We start from the raw sequence: 20244 nt of genomic DNA, 5'->3' as shown, positions 1-20244 counted from the left end.
ACTATTAGGAACTTTTGCTTCACTGGATAAACATATAACTGTCATAATTAAGACAGTATATTCTAGACATAGGACAAAGTATGGCTTATTTGAGATTGAAAAATAGCCTAAATACATAATTCTTAGATAATAACACAATGAACAGATGCAGGAATAGGCTCTTCACAGATGTAGTATGGTTCACTTCCAACAGCATGACCAAGTTCATAAAGAAAATTGCACAATAAGAAGTTTCAGCCCCATACACTGTCTCTAGCTATATCATGCTGTTTCTCAATCTCTTTTGTCTTCAATTACACATTTATTTTAATCTTATCCAGCTTCTTTAGACAAAGAAAGATAATTTGGGTATAAGTATTTAAAGAGGAAGAAGAACATGATGAAGAACTCACAATGGATGAGTATAGCAGAAATACTTAGATATGTCTAACAAAACATTAATAAGGAAATTATTAGATCCATTGTATGAGAAGAAGAAAACTAAAACTTCCTGATTACTGGCTTATGAAGAGACATTTTCAATAAGTTGAGCCCTGGCACATGAAAATGGAATGGACCGAGAAAAGTTAATTTTTATAACATTTAAATAACTATGTTATTGTGGCTCAAAGCTATAAAATCAGAATAGTTAAAATGATAGATGGTAAATATATTTACTTTAAGAATTTTGCTAGAAATATGTTGAAACATGCAAAATGGGGCCCTAGTCACTCTGGTTGCAACTGTCACTCACCATATGTGCTTCATATATTGTCCCACCCCCAATTGGGGTGACTTATCACTGGGCCTACAGTTCTCACTGAGTGATAGAAAAACTAAAATTTGTCATTTCTTAAATAATTGAGTACAAAACAATCTTAAACAATCAAAAGGGAGAATACATTTACAGGTTTCAATGCAAATATTCCAAATGCAAGACAAATAACAACCCATGGAGGTTGGGGGTAGAGAAGGTCGGCAGGAAACATTAGAATGGAAACAGAGTTCTAAGGCTCCCCTTTCCCACCCTCTTGGGCTGGGAAGACAAGTGGTAGCAGGTTCTACAACTCTTGTCAGCCTCTAGATATCCCAGAAGAGTCAGCTATTGGTTCATGCCTTGCACAGATTACTTCATGGTTCCTCATGCAGATCCAGAAGGATGGAGATGTCTCTTGCACAACATGCTTTCCCCAGCCAACAAGTGACCCAGACAAATGGACTAAGAACAAAACCAAGATATGCACAGGTATTAAACATATACAAAGGAAACAGTTAAACATGGTAAAAAAAATGAACAAGTTCTGCTATTCATTGCTGATATAGGATACAAACTTAAGGGATAAATTTCTTTTTTCAAAGGCTTATTCCAGTTTCAAGAGTCTAGCATGGCATATGTACATTTGCCAAGGTAAACTGTCATGCAGCTGTTTGGTTTGCAAGCTCGGTCCTTCTAAAATGTTTGTGGTAGATGATAGAGGGGCCTGATCATCATATCACTGTTTGTTGATCAAAATCTGCTAGAAGGTGGTCAGTGAGGCCTGGAAAGGCCTGACAATCCAGATTTAGTACTTTTGCTCAGGAGGAGGACCAACGATCTTAACCTTTGTTGTCCTGGGTAATAGGGCAATTGATCTTCTGCATCCTGTCTGTAATGCCTGGATATCTGGTGGTACCACTAGACAATGATGTGTTGGCATACAGTTCCTTGCAGATGTCCACATCCCATTAATGATGGGGTTAAAGGTGGTCTCATGGATGCCAACAGACTCCATGCCCAGGAAGGAGGGCTGGAAGAGTGCCCCTGGACACAAGAATCATTTGTTGTTGATGGTGATCCCATGTCCAACAGGCAGCTTATAGCTCATGTTCAAGGAGAACAATGTAGTAGTAATCATTTCTTGCTCAAAGTTCAGGACAACATAGCACAGCTTCTCCCTTATGTCACACACAGTTGCGTTCTGAGCTGTGGTGGTGAAGCTGACACCACACTAAGTCATGATCTTCATGAAGTAGTCTGTCAGGTCCTGGTTAGACAAAAGTGGCCCGGGGAAGGTCATAGCCCACCTTGTAGATGGGCACTGTACATGTGACCCCATAACCAAAGTCCATAACAGCACTGGGGGTATGCCCAGATTAATACAAGGACAGCACTGTGAGAATGGCCACAGCCAGGTAAATAGCTGGGAGTATTGAATGCTTCAAACCTTATCTGAGGCATCTCTTCTCTGTTAACATCAGAGTTTACGAAGGCCTTGGTCAGAAGCACCAGCGTTTTCCAGAGGCCACATGCAGTCCCTGTAGAAAGTGTGGTGCCAGCTTCTCCATATCATCCCAACTGGTGACAATGGCAGTTCAATAGAGTACTTCAGGGTCAGGATGTATCTCTGGCTCTGGGCCTCATCATCCATATAGAAGTCCTTCTCTCCTGTGCCCACCATGATGCCCTGAAGTCAAGGGTGGGGGTCATGATGGAAGAGAACACAGCCCTGGGGACACTGTTGCCACCAAAGCCATCTTTGCACATGCCTGAATCCTTGAAAATAAAAGTGCGGCAGTTCTACCTTCATTGCAGAAGAGCAAAATGCTGTACTGGGTGGAGAGTGAGTTGGAATTCTCCACCCTTATTAAACTACACCATTGTATCATTATAATATTCATGTCACGCTGGGCGGTGGTGGCGCACGTCTTTAATCCCAGCACTCGGGAAGCAGAGCCAGGCGGATCTCTATGGACTACAAAGAGAGTTCTAGGAAAGGCTCAAAACTATACAGAGAAACCCTGTCTTGAAAGACCATAAATAAATAAATAAATAAATAAATAAATAAATAAATAAATAAAATCCATGTCACTATAGAATTCAATGTGTCTGCTCCACATTTTAATTCATCTTCTTCCTTTCTTATCACATTGTTTTTCTTGTACTTTTTCACATCGTAGCATCTGCAACTTAATAGCAGATTTGTCGTTAAGATTGAATTCAAGTTTATTTTATTGCAAGAAAATTTCATAGGTTGACAGAGATGTTTGTTGTTTTGTGATAACAATGAATTTATTTCGGTAGGGTACTTATGGGATCAGAAAAAGAATAAGCAAGGTTGAGATTATTTTTTATTTTCTGAACAAAATCAATCACGCTGCTGCTATCATAAGATGGGAGAAATTTTATATCTGATAACATTTGGGATAAAATACTAAAAAAAAAAAAAATGACATTTTTCCTGAGATCAGGCCTTACATTTGGAATCCTGGCTAGCCTCAGACTTGTTTTATAGAACAGACAGGGTGTGAACTCAGAAATCCACCTACTGCTAACTCTGGAGTGTTGTCATTAAAGATATGTATAACAGCACAACTGGCAGAAATATGCATTTTAATAGGTTTCATCTGAGATGCGATATGAAGGGAATTGTGGACACAACTGAAAGACAGAAAAAAAGAAAACCATGGTAAGAGTGACTGAGAGAGAATCAGTCAGGAAATATACTGAATAAGCAAGTTATCAGGTGATAGTGAAAAACTTTAAAGAAGAGAGCCACAAGAGAGTAACTGTTTTTAAAAAGTATACAAGGATGACTGCAATATTTAAAGGCCAGGGCTTGGCAAACTAGACAGAAAAAGAAAAATGCAAGCAAAAATAGTGGCTTAGTTTCCCAGTAAAGGAAGTTTATTCAAGGATGGGGGGAAATACGGCCTTGCCATTCTCCTTCCCAGAAGAGCAAGCCAAAGACAGAATTAGCCACTCGATTTCATATGTGAAGGATGCTGAATGCAAGTGCACTTTATTGAGGATGTTAAGAACAGTTGAGCACTCTCAAGGGACATCAGAAGGAGAGATGTCAAGGATAGAAGATATTTTCAAGATGCTTAAATTTCTAAATCTAGAATCATGATGAATGATGGGAGGATGGAAATCACTCACACAACTTGCTATTGTTCTGGTTTGTGCCTGGCTCAGGTATGCTTACATTTTTTTTTTTTTAATTTTTATGCTTGATGTTCTCTATGGCATTTGGGTCTTTGCATTCAGTGACTGGAAAAGTGGACACCACAGAGCATTACACAGGAATGGAACATTTTCAAAGAAGCACATAAACCGCAGTCACTTTCAGTCCATCCATTAGAGTTTCATCCTGAGGATGTCAGCCCCAAAAGATTCAAATGTTCAATTATAATCACTTAAATAGATGCAAAACACAACCCAATGGTGAACCATTAATGGCACCTATTAAGGAATAGGGTAGGGAAGCATTGTGTGTTTGTGAAGGGATGTTAAGACGCCTCCTGGTTTTGATCATCTTATACAGAAATATATCCATAAAGATTGGCCTTCTAAACACATTTATTGTGAAGAAACACTGACCAAAAGCAACTATGGAAAGAGAATTTATTTTAGCTTTCACATTGAGATCCATAGAGTACAACATGGTCAGGTGCTATGACACATTGGAAGAGCAGACATATCTGGATGATCAAAATTTCAAAATAATATAGGAACTAGAAAGAGAGAACAGGAGCCAGGTGATGCTAGAAATCTTTAAAGCCATCCTACTTCCCACTTGATGTGCTCCCTCCAGCAAGGATATACCTCCTAAATATTCTATAACCTCTCAAACAGAGCCACCAAATGTAGACTGAGTGTGGACCAAGTGTCTAAATACATGAGCCTCTGAGAAACATTTTTTATCAAAAGACAATTTTTTTCATTTGTTTTTCCATAAGTTTCTTCATCCATAATCAATTTTGTATATATGCACAACATGCATATATATGTATGCATGTATAAAATAAATGCATTTATCTTATTGCATAAACAATGTCATGACTAACCCTATCAAAGCTCTTTCAGTGTAAAATTTAGACAAATTTTGAGGAATCAGAAGGAAATAGTCAATTTAACAGTGCTAGTAATAGATTATTATGGTTTGCATATGGTTTATCTCTGTCCATCTCTTGCTGACATTCAATTGCCAAAGTATTGAAAGGTGTTGAGGCTTCTGGAAGTGAAAGGTTGCTAAGAGGGGTTACTGCTTCTCACAGATATGACTGATTACTTTGTGGTAAATTAGATTCACTCCCAGAGTCTCCTTCCTTCTTCTACTACTTCTTTCCTTCTTCCTTTATTTTTTTCCTCTTCATTCCACCCTCCAGCTCACAGATAACGACATGGAAACTTATTACTAATCATGAAAGCTTGGCCTTTAGCTTAGGCTTGTCTCAACTAGCTCTTTCAACTTAAATTAACCTATTTATATCAGTCTACTTTCTGCCACATGGAATTACCTCTCTCCCATCTTGCAACACCTGTTTTCTCTCTGTGACTGGCTGGCCACTCCACCTTTCTTCTTCCCAGAATTCTTTCTCTTCCTGGAAGTCCTGCCACTTCCTGTCTAGCTAGTGACCACTCAGCTTTTTATTACATCAATCAGAAGGCGACTTAGGCAGAGACACATCTTTACAGTATAAACAAATATTCTGCAGTGTCTTTTGCTTGTTTTTATTTCCCTCTATATTCTTTATATCCCTACTTGTCTTTTGCTCCTAAACATTAATTATATTAGCATGAGATACTCACAGGGAACCTGGAATTTTTGGCCACTTAATACTGGCCTTACATTTCCACAGTAGGGAGCTAAATAAATTTTTTCCTTTATGTATAATATTATCCATTCTCAAATAATTTGTTACAGGAGAACAAAACACACTAATACATATGGTAAGATAAATAATAAACATTTAATTCAAAATGCAAAAAGATAATCACATTCATTCTAAATTTATAGTTTTGCCATAGTTTCTAATTTTGGAATATAAATGTAATTATATAATCATAATGAAGTAGAATAAGTAGAGAAGTATTGTTAATTACTGACATGTTGATATACTTATTCACTTACTTGGAGCATTTCTTTTACTGCGTAATTGCCAGACATGATTTCACTTGCTACCTGAAACAGAATGACATGGAGAAATTGCTGAAACACTAGACCATTGACCTTGACCAACTGCTGACTGTCATGTATGTGTTGATAAAAACTTTCTTTCTTGCCTGCCACACCTTGTGTGAGTTTAAAATGAGAATACAAACTGCATGCTGGGTGAAAGTCTTTCCAAAACTAGCCTGCTTGGGTCCACTGGTGACATCACCTGTCTTCCATTCTCATTGGTGTCAGAGTGATTATTCCAGTAAGATTACCACAGCAATCCCACATATAATAATAATAGAAGTATTATAATTATTCAAATTCCATAAACATACAGTACATGAATGTGAGGTGCATGAATGCTTCAAATGTATAAGATCAGTGAAAAGAAATTCTTTTCATTTTTATAATACAATAAGTTAAAATATAATAATAGAAGACAAAAATTAACACATTGAAATTAGACAAAAAAAATGGAAAATGCTCAAGAAGACAAAAGAAATAGACACTAATACTTGTACAGTCAGGAATCCCATAATAACACTAAAATGGAAGCCATAATATACATGCTATATGGTGGTTATATTCTTTTGGTAGTATGTAGAGTACCTTCCTGTACCAAAGACACTAGAACGTAGGGATAAAGTTTCTATGTAAACAATAGTTCAACTTCTCCATGTTCAACCAGTTGTGTATGTGTTGTCATCAGCAATGATGCCTTGCCATAAGTTTGTTGAAAGCAGCCTACCATGATTTTTTTTGTTGTTTTTGGTTTTTTGAGACAGGGTTTCTCTATGTGGGTTTGGTGCCTCTCTTGGATCTCACTCTGTAGACCAGGCTGGCCTTGAACTCACAGAGATCGGCCTGGCTCTGCCTCCCGAGTGCTGGGATTAAAGACATGTGCCACTGTCGCCCGTTGCAACTTATATTCTTGTAACAGCCTGAGTTGTTTGGGGATTCTCATGGAAGCCCTTTGGCCAATAACTCAGATTCCAGAACTGGAATCTCCATTTGGAGACAAGAGATGGCCATTTAGGCCTCTTTGTATCCATCATTTAAGTGGGCATTTAAGATAGGTAAACTTCATAGACATGCATATTTTTATGAAGCTTTTACTATATTATTTTTAATTACTACTCCTCAAATGACCCTTGACTTTAGCTGTCTCTTCCACATTCCTTGCTTCATCACCCTCTTCCCTTTAGCTTCCCACTTGATTATCCCGTTCCAGTCAACCCCCCCCATCCATCCATAACTATCTATTCTATTTCCCTTTCCTAAGGAGACCTATCAGTCTCCCCTAGTCCTTCACTCAGTAGCTAACCTCTGTGGTTCTATGGATTGGAGCTTGGTTATAATTACAGCTAATATCCACATATATGCTAATTTCGACCATTGTCATTCTGGGATACTTCACTAGGGATGATTTTCTTTCTCATCCCATCATTTTACCTACAAATATCATGATATTATTATTATTATTATTATTATTATTATTATTATTATTATTATATTGGTTTTTTGACACAAGGTTTCTGTGTGGCTTTATGCCTTTCCTGGAACTTACTCTGTAGCCCAGGTTGGCCTCAAACTCACAGAGATCCACCTGGCTCTGCTTCATGAGTGCTGGGATTAAAGGCATGCACCACTACCACCTGACTTCATGATTTTATTTTTTAACAGTTGAGTAATATCCCATTTTATAAAAATTTAAACATCCATTCCTCTATTGATGGATTTCGTGGTTGTTTCCAGTGTCTGACTATTACAAATAAAGCAGCAATGAACAAGGTAGATAAAGTGCCTTTGTTTTACAATATAGAATCCTTATGCTTTATGCCCAAAAGTAGTACAGTGGGATCTTGAATATTGGAGGAGATCAATTTCCACCTTTCTGAAGAACTGCAATAATGATTAGAATAGAGGCTGTACAGTTTTGAATTTCCACCACCAGTGGATGATTACTCATCTTACTTCACATTTTTGCTAGAATGAGCTGTCACTTGTGTTGTAGATCATATCCTTTCTTGCAAGTTTAAGGTGAAATGTCACAGTAGTTTTGATTTGCTTGTCCCTGATGGCAAAAGATATTCAACATCTCTATAAGTGCTTCTCAGGCATTTAATTTTTTCTATTAAGCATTCTGTTTATATAAATACCGCATTTTTAAATTTAGTTATTTCTTTTCTTTATATCAAGTTCTTTATATATTTTATATTTTGGATTTTTTCTCCATCAGAAAAGTAGTTGGCAATTTTTTTTTAATTCTGTTGCCTGACACTTTATCCAAAGTGCAATTTCCTCAGCAGAAATTTCCCAGTCTCATGAGGTCACATTCATTAATTGTTGATCTTAGTGGCTATTCTAACAGTGTTCTGTTAGGAAAGTCTTTTCCTGTGGCAATGTGTTTAAGGCTATTCCTCTTTCTCTTTATAAGGTTCAATGTATCTGGTTTTATGTTGAGATCTTTGATTGTTTGATGTTGAATTGTGTAAAGTATTATGACTATGAAGCTATTGGATTCTTCTGCTCATTCAGTTTATCCAGCACCACTTGTTGAGGAGGCTTTTTTTTTTCAGTTTTCATTTCTGCCTTTTCTGTCAAATCACATGTTGATAGCTGTGAGGATTTATATATGGGTTTTCAATTGGATTTCATTCATCACATATGTATCACCAATACAATGCTATTTTTATTATTACAACTCTGTGGTTGTATAAATAAAGAAAAAGGAAAGCTGGAATGTTGATATCTCAGTTGTTTTTATTATTTAGGATTGTATAAACTACCCTGGATTTTTTCCTGTTGTTTCCATTTGAAGCTGAAACTAGTCCTTTAAAGGTCTGGAAAGAATCGTTCTGAAATTTTGATGAGGAGAGTATTCATTCTGGTAAATGCTTTTGGTAGAAGGGCCATTTTTACTAATTAATCCTACAGATCCATCAGCATAGGAGCTCTTTCCAACTTCCAGTATCTTCCTCAATTTCTTTCTTCAAATACTTGAACATTTTATCCTCCAAGACTTTCAGTTCCTTGGTTTGTTTCCAAATTTTATATTACTAGAGGCTAATGTGAAATGTGTTTTCCCCTACTTTCTTTCTCAAGTCATTGTTATTTGTATATATGAAAGCGACTGAATTTTTGTGAGTTAATTTTATATCTAGCAACTTTGGTGAAAGTATCTATAAGCTGTAGTCATTTCCTGGAAGAAGTTTTAGGGTCATTTATATCCACTATAATATCATCTGAAAATGAAAGGACCATGACTTCTCTTTTCAAAATTGTGTTACCGTGAAGTGAACTCCTTCAGTTATCTTATTGCACTAGCAAAGGTTTTAAGCGGCATAGATAGAGAGAGAGTGGACTTTTTCTTGCTCCCGATTTTAGTGTAAATTATTTGAGTTTCTCTCCATTGATGTTGATGTTGGCTGTGGGCTTTCAGTAAACTGCTTTTACTATATTGAAGTATGTTCTTTATGTCCATAACCTCTCCAGAACTTTTATCATGAAGGGGTGTTGGAATTGGCAAAGGCCTTGTCCATGTCTAATGATATGATGATGTGGTTTTTGTCTTTCAATTTGTTCATATATTAGATTGCATTTATTGATATATGTATGTTAAACCATCCATGTAACTGGGGTATGAAGACTACTTGATCATGGTGTATAATTTTTTTTAATGCGTTCTTGGATTTGGTATGCAAGCATTATGTAAAGAATTTGTGCATATATACTCATAAGGGAAATTGTTCTGCAATTCTCTCTGTTGAGTCTTTGAGTGGTTTGAGTATTAGATTAACTGTGACCTCATCGAATAAAGTGGGCAAAAAGATCCATCTGTTTCTGTTTTGTGGAATGATTTGAGGATTAAAGGCATTAGTTCCTCTTTGAAAAATTGGTAGAATTCTGTACTAAAGCCATCTGGTCCTGGGCTCTTTTTTTTTTTTCTTCCTTTTCTTTTCTTTTTGAGAATTTTATTAATGACTGCTCCTGTTTCACTAGGTTTTAGGTCTTATAGATCTCTTTAAATTGCTTACCTTGTATTAATATAACTTGAATTTCTAGGTGTCTTTTGTTAGATTTCCCTATTTATTTCTAATTTTATTAATTTGAATACTCACTCCTCTCCTTTTAGTTAACTTCTATGAGGGTTTGTTGATTTTCTCAAAGAACAAACTCATTGTTCCATTGATTCTTTGTAGTTATTTTGCTTTTTATTTCATTGTTTCTATTTTGTTAAATTCAGCTGTGAGTAAGATGTTTTTATTTGTATTTTTTTTAATTTGTATTTGTTAAATTACTAATATATCTCTTCATCATTTCTTTTACCCCACTCCTCTGTTTTTTTTAGGTAGGCATTTTGTGCTATGAATTTACCTCTTAGAACTACTTTCATTGTGTCCCATTAGTTTTAGTATTTTGTATATCAACTTTATTTTTAATATTTTCCAGAGAAGCATTTTATTTAATCCTTAAGAATACTTATGCTTCATTTTTCTCATGATATTTAAAAAAGATTCTTTTCTCATACAATATATGCTGATTACAGTTTCTTCTCTGTCTACTCCTCCCAGGTTCTTCCACCTCCTCTCCCCTCCATATACACTCCATTTCTTTCTCCCATTAGAAAACAATAGGCTTCTGAGACACAACTACCATACATGAAAAATAAAATATAATAAAATAAAACAAAAACCACCATATTGATGCTGGACAAGGCAACCCAACAGAAGGAGAAGAGCCCCAAGAGCAGGTACAAAGATAAGAGAAACACTCAATCACACTCAGGAGTTCCATGAAAATACTAAGCTGAAATATATATATTCGTATGATCATATGGTCACTTGATTTACAGTGCCTTGTTCTCCTGGTGTCCTCCATCATCTCTGACTGTTACAGTCTTTCTACCTCCTCTTCCACAGCATTCCCTGAGCTCTGAGGGGAGGGATTCAATGAAAACCTTCAGTTTTGACTCTCTCAACATAATGTCTTGCTGTGGGTCTCTGCATCTGTTCCTATCTGCTGCTAGGGGAAGCCTCTCTGACCACAACTGGATAAGGCACTGAATAATATGTACAGCAGAACATCATTATGAATCATTTTTTTAAATTCTATTTTATACCAATAGTGTTTGTTTTTGCCCTAGGTCTCTGGTCCATCTCTGGTTCTTAGTAACCCAGGTAGTGTTCGGTGTGGGTTCCTTCTCTAGAAGTGGGATTAGGTCAAATCAGACATTGTTTAACTACTCCTACAAGCTCTGGGTCACCATTTCCCTAACATATTTTGCAGGCAAACAGATTGCCGGTCAAAGATTTCATGGGTTGGTGTCCACATTTCTCTTTTAGTTGCTTGCAGAGTGCATTCCAGCACCAAAGACACTAGAAGGAAGTGGTGATGGCTCCGTGTAGGCACTAGCCTCACTTCTCCATGCTCAGTGAGGTACATGGATGTTGGGCTTGGCAGTGGGGCTCCACTGTCAGTTTGTGGAGAGCAAACATTTGTTTCAGCAACAACCTGAGTATAATAGTTTGGCCCAGCATCTCTGATCTCTGTCTGCTCTTTTAGAGTTATATAACATCTTTTTCCACCTAGGCCCTTCTGGTTCTTAGGATCTTCATTGTGAAGGCATGTGATATTCTAATAGGTCTGTCTTTATTTATTACTTGGCCATTTTCACTTGCATCATTTAATATACTTTCTTTTTTCTGTATGTTTATTGCTTTGATTATCATGTGCTGAAGGGAATTTTGTTTCTGGTAGTCTACTTTGTATTCTGTACACATCTTCTACCTTGATAGGTATCTCCTACTTTAGGTTAGGAAAATGTTATTCTGTGTTTCTGTTGAAAATGTTTTTTGGTGCCTTTGACTTGAATTTCTTCTCCTTCCTCTATTCCTATGTTTTTTGTTTTTTAATTAGTCATTTTATTGTGTCACAAATTTGCTGGATATTTTATGGACTATTTCCTAGTTGTTTTGTACCAAGACTTTTGAGTTAACATTTTCTTTGACCAGGGTATCCATTTCTTCCATCATGTCTTGAATACCTTTGATTTTTCTCTTCAATCTCTTGTCTTCTCTTATTGAGACTTGTCTCTGAAGTTCCTGTTAGAGTTCCTAAAATTTTCATTTCCATAATTATATTACTCTCTGCTTTCTGAATTGATTTTATTTCCACTTTCAAGTCTTGAACTCTTTTATTAATTTCTTTCCACTGTTTGTGTTTCATAGATTTCTCTAAGGAATTTATTAACTTCTTCTTTAAGGATGTCTATCATTTTAATAATAACTAATTTTAGACCTTTTTCTTGTGCTTCAGCAATGTAGGGCCTTCTGGGGTAGAATTACTGGACTCATATCTAGTCACCTGGGTTTGGGAAGATTGTAATTCATGGTGATGATATGTGGTCTTGCCTTTCTTGGGTAGGTGTTTATTTTTTTTTCCATTGCTTACTGTATCCTATTCTGGTTCTTTGAAGAGTGTGGGGGCTATGTGTTTGTTGCTTGATGAAAATTCTTCTGGGATCTTGATATGTGTGACCAATTTGAGCTCCAACTAAAATGTGGTCATAGGTATTGGGAACTGACACAGGGATGGGGATGGGCTAGGAGTTTGGAGGGTGCTGATGTGGACAACAGGAGGGAGGGAATCAGTGTCTTCCACCAGGGTCTGCTTTGTCCCATGGTAATGGTGACAGAGACACAGAGATGGAGGAGGAGCAGCAGCAGGTGGTATGCTACAGAGCAATAGATGTGACTGTAACAGTAGAGGGAGGGGTGAAGATATGGAGTTAGCCTGTGTGGCTTATGCATTCCCAGTGAATTCCTGCTGGTGTTGAGGGATTAGATAAAGCAGTGAGTGTGGGGTGTTGTAGCCCACTAGGTTTCCTAGTGGCTGTACCCAACAGGACTGCAAAAGAGGTTGAGTGGACCACGGGCCTGGGTACCAGCTGACTGTAACTAGCAAGAGGGAAGATCTTTTGCTCCACTGTTTGGCATTGTTATAAATAGACGTTTGGAATAAAGTTCTGGGCCAGTGGCAAAGGATCCAGGTTCACTCAATTCTATCCTATGTTTTCTCTCCCCTCTTCATTACTCTTATCCCTCATTCCTCAAGAGTTCCTGGGGTAAATAAGTGTGGGGGCTGGTCCCCCACAGTGGAGGAGCAAGACCAGAGGGGAAGATCTGTGTGACTGACAGTAAATGGGAGCTCTCAGGAAGGGAAGCTGCAACAGGTGGTCTGTTACAAAGGTGGGTGTAGGAGGCTTGGTGGTAGGCTTTGGAGAAGAAGTGGAATATGTGAACATCTCCAGTTAGTCTACCTACTTCCCTGGCTGAAGTGGCCTGGGTGCTCCCAGGGAGTGCCTCCTTGAGCTGGGCCTGGGATAAAGCAATGAATAGGGAGAAGGATCTTAAGAGACTAGGATCTCTGTGTTGCATTGGATATGGGGGTGAGGCTGCAGGAGTTTGTTGCCACAGATAAGACTGAAGGATAGGTTTTGGAGGAGTTGAGGGACAGATGAATATCTGCAATTTGCCCTCCTGCTTCCCTATCTGGAATGGCCTATGGGTTTTCAGGGAGTCAAGTCCATGAAATGTGGTACAAGCTTGAACATTTGATAATTATGTGTATATAAACATGCTTTATGAACAGAGATCCCTCCTTTATAAATGGTGGATACATGTTATCAAATCTTTTTTATTTTCCAGGGGTTCTTTTAGCATCTAAAAATGAATCTCTGACTGCAGACAGCTAAGAGGTCTCCTCATGCTGTCCAATTGCTCTCTGGGATGAAATGAAAGTCTCACTGTGGAAATCAGGTCTGCTCATGACTCAACTGGAGTTGTCAGCACTGAGATTTCCTGTGAAGCTTGCTGTAAGCCTTGTTCCCAAAACATGTAGTTGTTGTTTGTCTCCTCTGTATCAAGATCAGCTTTAAAGAGAGTATCATAACTTCTAAAGACAATTTTATAATATCAGTGTGGAATGGAATTTTCAGAAGATCATTGACTTTATGCTCAGAAACTTCCCTTGTTCTAATTTAGTTGCCCATATTTCAGTGGCATGTGTATAAACAGTTAAGAATATGTGACTAAAGTTTACTACTGAAATTCATAGTCAAAGTAACTTGAAACATTTAATCAAAGAATAACAAAAACAAAAAAAATTAAAAATAACCAGTTTTTCCATTTCCAGGTAATCACGAGCAAATTGTAAGTTGTTCTCAGAAATGACAACGATATCCTTTGAAATGAACAAAAAATGACATTTTACTCTGCTTGGCACCACTCTTTTATCTATAATTAACACCTTGAACACGTATTCCTTAGAGAAACACTGTGCTTGGAAGTCTAATGATTAAACACCAACTGACATTACAGAGATCATGTAGAGGCATGCATGCACACTGAAAGCAAAGCCCAGAAGCTACAGGGAGCTGTTTCCCCCATAACCCTGACAAGGCTAGCATGCTAATGGGGAAGGGGTGTTGGTGAAAGAAGCCCTGAGTCTTTATTTTCTTGTCATGGATGAAACTGAAGGAGACTTAAAAAGAAGCTGAGGAAATGGAATAATATTGGACTCACAAGTCAGTGGAGACGCAACCTAAAAGCTGTAGGGCAAGCAAGGCAAAGGGGAAAAAACATGAAGGATTTGAAGAAAAAAAAATTGTTCTGTAAAGAAAGGAGCAGTGAGAATCCTCCTTGCAGACATGCATACACATTCAATGGTTTCCCTGTTTCTTATGTTCAGAAAGGGAAATTTTAATGAACAAATGCAAAATTTGTACCACTTGGACTATTGCAAGAGTTCAAAGTAGATGAGATGTGGGTCTAAATGACGGGATAAAGAGAGCTGTGCATCTTCATCCACTGATATTCCTACAGAGAGTTTTAAAATGCCTTGAGTGAGTGATGCAGTCCACTAGGAGGAAAAGGGTCCCAACAGTGGGCAAAAGAGTCAGAGACACCCTCACTCCAAGATACCTCTCTTTGGAGCTCTGGGAGCCCAGCAAAAGAAGAGAGGTTGAATTGAGGAAATCAGGGTAGTCTAGGACACCAGAGAAATATAGCCCACAGAATCAACTAAACAGGGATGATAGGGCTCACAGAGTCAGAAAGGGCAATCATGGAGCCTGCAGGGGTCTTAGCAAATCATGATAATGAGGGTTTGTGCCTCACTTTATTGTAACTTGCTATGGCATATTTGGTTGATAACCCTAGGAGGCATAGAAATGGTGGTAGAGGAATCTGCAGTTGGGATGTATTATATGGGAGAAGAATAATAAACTTTAAAAAATGTTTAAAAGGAAAAAAATACCCTGATTGAGGCTATATAGCCAACAATAGTGCCATACAGAGTTGAAATATGGAGTCCCAGGCAAATTCAACTCATAGTATTCTTCCCTCTATGTTTGCCATAGCTTCTCACACCATTGCTTACTTTGTAAGATAGTTGAATATTTTTTCTTAAAAATAAGGGTTTTATTGCTTTGCAGTCTATCAATTTTCCTTCCTTACTGAGGTGTAAATTTGCTCCATAAAATAATGTTTCTTTGTATCAGCTTGTTTATTCCCATATTATATATTAATTTAAAAATAATTTTCATAGAACAACACACAGTTGTATGTTTTAATAGAGAGAAAACTCATTAAACCAAATTCAGTAGTTGGTTTCATAAATAGTTGTTACTAAAAGAAATCATACTATCTTTATGCTATGTTGAGTATATGAAATGTTCTTTATTGATTCATGTATCAGGAACGTGGTTGACAAGTAATGAAGTTTGTGCATATGGCTTGATCTTGAAGTCTCTGGTTTAGTAAATGGATTAAGCACTTGATCAATTCAGAATATAAGACAGTCATTTGGAGTTGGAGAAAAGTTGAATGTAGGCCTGAGTCGAAGGAAGTAATTCAGTGTGTGAGAACCTTGGCTAATAACATGCACTGTGTTGATCAGCCACAAACTCCTGGTCATGGTGTTCTGCATTACCACAATCCAGTAACTGGAAGCTCTGAAACAGTGATCAAAAATTATCTTTAACAAAGATGTAAATAGCATACTGCTTTTAGTATACAGTAAACATCAGAATATAATCAAGAAGTCATTTTTTAAAATAAACATGGTACACTTCCTAAATAACATATGTATACATTTTATATTTGGCAATAAAGGTAAAGATTTATGATAAGAAACACATTGAGACAATGAAAGAGTAAAATATTCATTTTTTTCTACCTGACTCAGGGCATTTCAAATAAAAGCTTAGAAAGAAAGTACATTTACATTATGAAATGTCTTTCAGACAATTTCCTGCTGCAGACATGGAAATAGTTTATACTGAAATAAATTGCAAATCAATTTGTTTGTTAATTTCCTAAGTGATTGAATTTTCTAGCTCAGTACAGAGTGAAATTGCAGTGTACAAAACAACACTGGGTAATATTAGTTTTAAATCTAATATATGGCAAAATAGGAAGAGAGATAGCAAATGCTTTGCTATCTTATTAATGTTCAATTAATCGTCCATTTGCAAGTCATTTGAATAAAATATCATACTACATGTTCACCAATAAAACGTCATATTGGATAACATGCATTTATATTAATATAAAATATTACCATATTTTCTTTAAAATGCATTTGAAATAGAACAAATAAGAAACAGCTAAATGAATTTTTACCATGCAATTTAATTCAATGAAGTAATCTACTCAGTAACAAATTTCAGGTATAAATGAAATACTAAAATGCTATTAACACCGTATGTTAATTGTTAAAACCATTTGATAGCTGATCTCTTAGATTTCTGTTGCAATGTCTCTGAGGGGACTGTGAGACTCTCCCACCATTTCCTTGTTCTGAAGCCTAGTTCAGCTGTTAAGACTCTTATCTTCTACATAGTTCTTCCTGATGCTCTGCTATCCAAGACCCAAAACTGTCTGGCATCTTAATCATGAGCTAAAACCATCAGCACTAAAATGAACCTTCCACATTGCTAGTCAATTGTTTCAGATGGTTATAATACTGTTATTGATTTATTATCCTGATTACTTTTTTCATCTTAATGCATACTTTCTCTTATTCCAAGCCTTGAAATGCATTATGATTCATTTTATGGCCTATGGATATGTCTAGGGATATTCTAGAGAGAGTTTTGTGTGCATTTGAGAAATTCTTACTTACTATGAATTTGGACTGATTACTGTAAAAATTTGCTAATTGAAAATAAATTATAGTATTATGCAACAGCAATGGTCTCATCATGCTTTTTGGGGCCAATTTCTTTTGTCATACTGGTCTTTTGCTTGTGTATAATATAGTTTCCAATTTTATGCTTTTCCGAATTTGTGTGTGTGTGTGTGTGTGTGTGTGTGTGTGTGTGTATTTCATGTGGTACTACTTTTTTAGATTCTTGTTCGTTTGCCTATTTGATTGTTTTCTAAAGAGAGAAAGAAAGTATATGAGATTGGGTAGCAGGAGGAGTTAGGTTAGGGGAAATTTTCATCAAAGTATACTGGCTGAAATTTTTTCAATAAAAATAGGAATAATTTTGTATTCTGGTACTATTTATGTATTTTAATTATTTTAATAAATAACTCATGTTCACAAAAACCTTATTTTCATAGTTTTTAAATAAAGAAACAAGCCTCAGAAATTTAAGACTCCTGCCCAGATTTCTAAATTTTAAAATGTACAATTAAAATCTGATTAGTTTTTGTGTAGCTAAAACTCCTTAAATTAATATTTGTAAGATTTTATTATGTTATTCTATTCAAGAAAACTGCTAGTTTTCATTTCTCAGAAATTTTATATTTTCATGTTTTTTTTGGGATAACCTATTTTTCCAATGATAAATCTTTGATACTTAGATATTATTTTGATTTTAATTATTAATAGACTTATCAGTACATCTTTAAGTTTCAGGTATTATACAATTAAATGTTATATAACAATAGTTAGAATTAATGTATGAATATATTTATTTTTACCCAGAATACATAGGCCATTTTTTTACTGACTGCAAGGCCTGAGTTAAATATTAATATTTATTATTGTTTCACGGCCACTTTTCAATCTTTATTTCTTATTCATGTAATAAATCATAACTGACAATAAAAGAATTATTATAACTCAATTGTATTTTGATAAATTTTATAAAAAGCATAAATGTTATTTCATGAATCCTCAATTCTTACAGAAAAATGCAAGATTCATTTAAAGATCAATTTTTTAAGAGATCTTCAACATAGTCATATTAATTCAATACTTGGCCTCATTGAGGCTCACAGAAACTGAACCAAAAACCAGGGAGCATTCATGGGCCTGACCTAGGCTCTTTGTACATATATTAGGGTTGTGAAGCTTGGTGTTCTTGTGGGACTCCAAACAGTGGTAACAGTGGTTGTCTGACTCTTTTGCTGGCTTTTGGGACCCTTATCCTCATAAAAGATTGCGTAGTCTAGTCTTCAACAAGATATGCCTTCTGTCCCCTCTTCCCAGTTCCTACCCTGCCACTCCTCTGCACCCCTGCTCCATCACACTTCCTCTACTGTTCCTCTTCAGATATAGGCAGGCATCGCATGGTTATCCCATGGCATATCCCATGATAGCCATGGGATATCAAGTTGCAGGGAGATAAGGCCCCTCCTCTTCTATTAAGGGTAGATAAAGCAATTCAGTAGGATGAATGGGTCCCAAAAGTAGACAAGACAACAAAGTCAGACATCCCCTGCTCTCACTATTAGGAGTCTCAAAAGAAGACCAAGTTACACACTGTAACATATATGCAGAGGACCTAGGTCAGTCCCCTTCAGGCTCCCTGGTTGTAGGTTCAGGCTCTGTGGGCTCCTGTGAGCACTTTTTACTTGACCCTGTTGGTGTCCTTGTGATATCCTTGACATCACTGTGTCCTACAATCCTTACTACTTACAACCCCCACATCAACTGGATTCCCAAAGCTCTGCCTATAACAGTTGTTGGGTGAAGCCTCTCTGATGACAGTTGGAATAGGCACCAATCTATGAGTAGAGCAGAATATCATTAGGAATAATTCTATTGACTTTTTTTTTATTCTTGTCTGGTTCTATCCTGTGTCTCTAGGGTAGGCAGTCTCTGTGTCCTGTTCAGAAGCGAACTCCCTCTCAGGGTACCCGTCTCCAACTGTGCCAGTCCTTAATTGGCCACTCCCCCAATTTCTGTGCCAATCTTTACCTGAACACATCTTGTAGGCAGGGCACACTGGAGGTTGAAGTTCTTTGTGGCTGGGTTGGTATCCCAGTCCCTCCATGGAAGTCTTGCTTGGTTAGAGTAGATGGCCATTTCAGGCTTTGTATCCCCTATTGCTAGGAGTCTTAGCTAGGGTCAGCCTCATAGATTCCTTCGAGTTTCTGGCTTTCTTAATTTCTAGCTGGAGAGGTGGGTCTGAAAAGACAAGGGCAGTGAGGAACCAACTGATGCAAATGGCCTGCTTGCCACTGGAGGCCTTGGTGATGCCTCAGCCTAGGATGTTACTACCAAAGGCCATGGCTGGATCCATAGCCCTGATGCAGATTTGGTGGACTGTGTTGATGTCCTTGGCTCCTGTTACCATCGAGGGCCCTGAAGACAGCAGTAGCCTTGACCAACACCTGTGACCAAGTCAATGTCCAAGGGATGTGCCCGTAGGGGCCCTGCTGATCTAAGAGGCCTCTGCTGTATGGATTACCTGGAGTCAGATTAGAGGCTATGTCCAGCATGGGATATCTGGGGGGGGGGGGGACTATGTACACTATGCTATTATGTTTATTGACTTATTTCTCTAAGACAAATTGCTATCTTTACAGCTGAAGCTCCATCAGGCATTCAGGGAAGGAATAAATCTAGATACACCAAGCTCTTTGTCCATCGACTATATTTCTCTGGGATGAAATCCTGTCTACATAGCTTCAGTTCTATCCTGACACTCAGTTATTTTTTTTGTCCTTTTAATGACATGTATAGTCCTGTTAACCACTAAGCTCTTATGCTTCTATCCTCATCTTTGTCCTCTGTTTCTTTGCCCTCCATCTCTACTTGATCTCTACTCCTGGCTCTGATCTACTTTACCATCTACAAAACCTCTGTGTTCTTCCCTTCTCCTTGGTCATGCAGTTCTGTCTCTTTTACAGAAAACACCTGTTCCTCTTTACCTGACCATGTGGTTTTCTGGTCTCCTCTGTAAAGTTGCTCCACTCTACCTTTCACATTGATATGTAAAAACCTCTTTTGTTCTCAGTTAATTGCTCTCCAGATTCACAAGGCCTCAAGGCAAGGGGATGGTCTGAACTTCTTTGGCCAAGAAACAAAGCTATACAACTCCAGT

At 37.2% G+C, this 20244-nt stretch overlaps 1 pseudogene; it reads right to left on the bottom strand.

Moving 5' to 3' along the window:
- Positions 1 to 1395: 1395 nt before the first annotated feature.
- The window catches only part of LOC102905043 (actin, cytoplasmic 1 pseudogene), a 48765-nt pseudogene continuing 29916 nt past the window's right edge, over positions 1396 to 20244 (bottom strand).

Source organism: Peromyscus maniculatus, chromosome 15 (assembly GCF_049852395.1).
Source record: "Peromyscus maniculatus bairdii isolate BWxNUB_F1_BW_parent chromosome 15, HU_Pman_BW_mat_3.1, whole genome shotgun sequence".
NCBI lineage: Eukaryota > Metazoa > Chordata > Mammalia > Rodentia > Cricetidae > Peromyscus > Peromyscus maniculatus.
The sequence above is the reverse complement of the archived record's forward strand: the minus strand, read 5'-3'. Positions and strand labels throughout refer to the sequence as shown.